Source organism: Nematolebias whitei, chromosome 22 (assembly GCF_014905685.2).
Source record: "Nematolebias whitei isolate Nwh7 chromosome 22, NemWhi1, whole genome shotgun sequence".
Classification (NCBI taxonomy): Eukaryota; Metazoa; Chordata; class Actinopteri; order Cyprinodontiformes; family Rivulidae; genus Nematolebias; species Nematolebias whitei.
Genome location: NC_056519.1, coordinates 6,479,948 through 6,484,056, shown reverse-complemented (window position 1 = coordinate 6,484,056; position 4,109 = coordinate 6,479,948).

The following is a 4,109-nucleotide window of genomic DNA, read 5'->3' as shown; positions in this document are numbered from 1 at the left end:
TGAGATAAAAACGTTTTCATGTATTCTGACATTGAAAATCTTGAACACTACCATATTCAGCAGCTAGATGGCACTCAAGTAGTATGGCATGCCGTTGTGTCATGTAATAGGTAAAAGTGGCTATTAATAACACAATCAGATTGCCATAGACTGCCACCATCATCCAGCTCGCCTCGAGCAACCGTCAAATCCGCTTCATTTCGCTGCACCGCCCCAACGAAATGCAGCTAATTTGACCATTAAAGTGCATTTATTAAGTAAAAGTTCAACTGAGACACACCTTTACTATAATGTCGAGCAAACAAATAATTGTTTTTAGGTGGTTATCTTGTTAAATTTCGAAGAAATGGACAGCGACTCGTTCCTCTGTGCGTTCCTGTTTCCGCATATCAGCTTGTGAAATACAGCTGACTTGACCGTCAAAGTGCATTGATAAAGGAAAAGTTGGACTGAGACACACCTTTACTATAATTTTGAGCAAACAATTTTTTTTTAACGTGTTAATCTTGTTAAATTCTTGTTAAAGTCCTCCCGTGCACAATCTTGCGGCCACCATTTGGCAGACGATTGATTTTTGGCACAACACCGGCCCACGTTTCTGGGTTGTTAGCGGTGACGCATAATAGATGTGACTTATACAGTGAAGCGACGTATTTATAGATTTTCCACTTTATTAGACATATTTGGACTGATGTGACTTATACGGTGGTATGTTTACAGCGGAACATACGGTATATATATATATATATATATATATATATATATATATATGCAAATCAACCATCCAATTATTTAAAGAAACTATGCTTTCTTGTTCTTATTTTGCATAAAAGTATAGTTTCTCCAAATTATTGGGGTGTCAAAAGACTTTCCATGGAGGCCAAGGCCACCATTAGTCCCCCCCCGGCTCTGCCATTATGCCTCGTATTGAAAAAAATTGCTCCCTCCACTCACTAGGATCCATCACTCAGTGCTGCCTCGGACAAACAACAAATCAACCCCACCTCTAATAACATACACAGTGTAACTACTACCCATTTAAATATCTTGCACCAAAAAGTACAAATATAAAAAGTAAAAGAAAAACATCCTAATGTTGATGAAATTTAGCATAATACATGATTTTTTCCTCATTTGGCCACATAACGATATTTTCTTTGGAACTTGGCAAAGCCATAGTGAAACAGGAAGTGACATCAAAGGGGAACTTACTGAAAAATTGTAATTTGAACTCTGACTTTATCTCTTTGATAGAATAATCTATAGGAACATCAAGCATCTCTCCAGTCTGTTAGTTATTGTATCTATGCTGTATTTACATGTAGGTGTTCCCCTTTGACATCACTTCCTGTGCACATGATATATCAACAATTGTTCTTCTCAGCGGGGTTTTCTTTTTTCTGTATTTTTTTTCCCCCAGTACATTATCTTTCCAGAAAAACATAAATTTTTACTAAGAAAATTTGATGTCACAGGTACTTTAAGGTTTACTTGCATCCCTGTTCGATTCCAGTCCAGAAAAACACTCATCTCGAAAACTACAAACATTAACTATTCAAACCCCTCAGCATACCGCTTGTTTGTACATAATTTCACTTTGGAGAATTACAATTACTGAATTCAAAGTCAATGTAACATTTTAAAAAGTCACGACCCCAACTTGCAAAGCCTTTTTTGTGTTTTTGTTGCCGAGTTGTTGAGGCTTTTCCCTTCCGGTGTGTTTTGACGACTGAGACATGAAATCACTTCGGAGCACGAGCACGTTGTGCACTTTGTGGCTTGAGATCCCCTCAGTGAAGTCTGACCTCCAGAAAGGTCAACTCTTTTTATAAAATAAAGTTACGTTTTATTTGTTACTTTAAGGATTCTTTTAATTGATGACCCAAAACATTGGAGGAAAAAAGTGGGTGTGTCGTTGCCCATTGTCTGTTTTAGGTCACAAAGGTTTTTTTTAAGCCATTTTTCCAGGTTTTTTTTTTTTTTTTTGTGGATGCATGTTTTTATTTATTTAGTCTTCGTAAGGTGATAAACTTGGACAAAACTCTGCAGCGTATTGATCATTCCCACAAAACAGACAGCCCATCATAACTCGTTATGGCAGCACAGTCGCTACGAAGCACAACTCTGGATAGTGCAGCGAGGATGAGGAAGCAGCTTCTTCCTCCGATGGGGGATGTTTTAAATGTGGGTGAAATTCAGTTGCACGAAAAAAAAACACTTTCTGCGGAGTCCTCTCCGCTGGACAGGCTGCCTCATTAAGCTCTGAGACGAGTTCTGGAGGGAACGCCATGCGGTGGGTCAGCTCTCCCCTGGACGGGTCCGAGGGCAGCTCACAAATACAAGATGGCACCTGTCACAACATCCGAAAACACGGAAGGAATTACTTACCCTGTGACCCCGAGTCGGCTGTAAAATCTCTTTGGGTTTTGTTTACTGCAGAGCTGAGAGGCTGGGGGAGACTTATTATTTCTATTATTATTACTGGATTGAGAGAAACAAAGACCTTTTCACTGACTGACAGTCCATCACAAGGGCAGGGGGCACATGCTGGACATACGATGGCCTCAAAATAATGATTCAACTAAATAAAACAAGATTATCACAAAAGTCTTGCTGTTGAATTGTCTTTAAAATATTGAGCTGATTATTTTTATTTGTAGCGTAAAGGCTATCGAGGTTAAGAGGGTATTTTGTGTCACAAGCTAGATTTTATGAAAATATAGAGAAGTTTTTGTAAAAGACAAAACAAATCTAATGCAAAATTCCTGCAAAGGATCATCAAAGACTTAAGGATCAGTTTATAAAGAAGTGAAGAAGCTAATTATGTAATTATGTTAAGTTTAAAATATTAATTATAAGAAAACACAAGACAAAGTCAAGCTATTTGTGATTTTTATATTTGCTATTTGTAGAATACGAAACATTACTGGGAAAAATGAAAGGGGGGGAGTGGTGGTGCAAAGGTTATAGAAGGTGGGTCTATGATCAAAAGGTTGCGGGTTAAATTCCCCGCACCTACAGCATCAAAATGTGGGTGGGAAAGGTGAAACACCCACACCTGCCTCCATCCTCATTTGCCCCACTCTGGGCCCTTGAGCAAGGCGCTCAACCCCCATCATCTGCTCGCCCTAGATGGCAGCTCTGCTCCACACAGAGGGCTGTGGTAGTTCGGTGGTCTGTGGCTGCATCAGGAAGGACATCCAAAACAATCAGCAAGTCTTGGTGCGAGTTAAGTCACTGTGGCGACCGAAAAAAAATAAATAAATTGGAGGAACGAAATAATATTCACTGCGAGGGGAAATAAATAAATAAATAAATATTTCCTTGAAAAAATCAACAGAACCTCTTCTGGACAGTTTTCATTAGTCCTCCATAAAACCAGACACATGTGGAAAGTGACCAGTGGAGTTGATTTATGTTAAAGAAAAAATGCAAAAGATGAAAAATGGAGATGGGTTTTCATCTGACGGTGACGATATGCAGCTTGTGTGAAGGTATTTGGGCCAGGGATGATTTTTTTAAATGCATGTATAAACACAAACAATAAAGAAAAACAAAGCATCGTGTTAAATCCACGTGAAAATCTGTACGATGCAGTTTTATCGTCTCTGCCTTTGTCTCCTGAATCCTTTAAGTTTATAATATTTAATAAATATTTAATAAATTTCATTATTTAATAATTTAATAAATATTTAATTATTTAATAAATATTTAATAAATCATAAACCAGATAAATTTTAAGCCTCATCTATGATGAAACAAGTTTTCTTTTGAAAACAGTTTTTGTCTTTAACACCCAAACAAGCGTTGAATTTTCTTCTTTTTCATTACGTTCAGGAAGGACAAAATGGCTGCCATCTTTGGTAATCGCATTTTTAAATGTGTTTAAGGCGAACTGCAGTAACTCCCGAGTTAAAATAAACGTGTTTAAGGCTAAGTACAGTAACTCCCTAGTTAAAGTAAACGTGTTTAAGGCGAACTGCAGTAACTCCCGAGTTAAAGTAAACGTGTTTAAGGCTAAGTGCTATAACTCCTGAGTTAAAGTAAACGTGTTTAAGGCTAACTGCAGTAACTCCTGAGTTAAAGTAAACGTGTTTAAGGCTAACTGC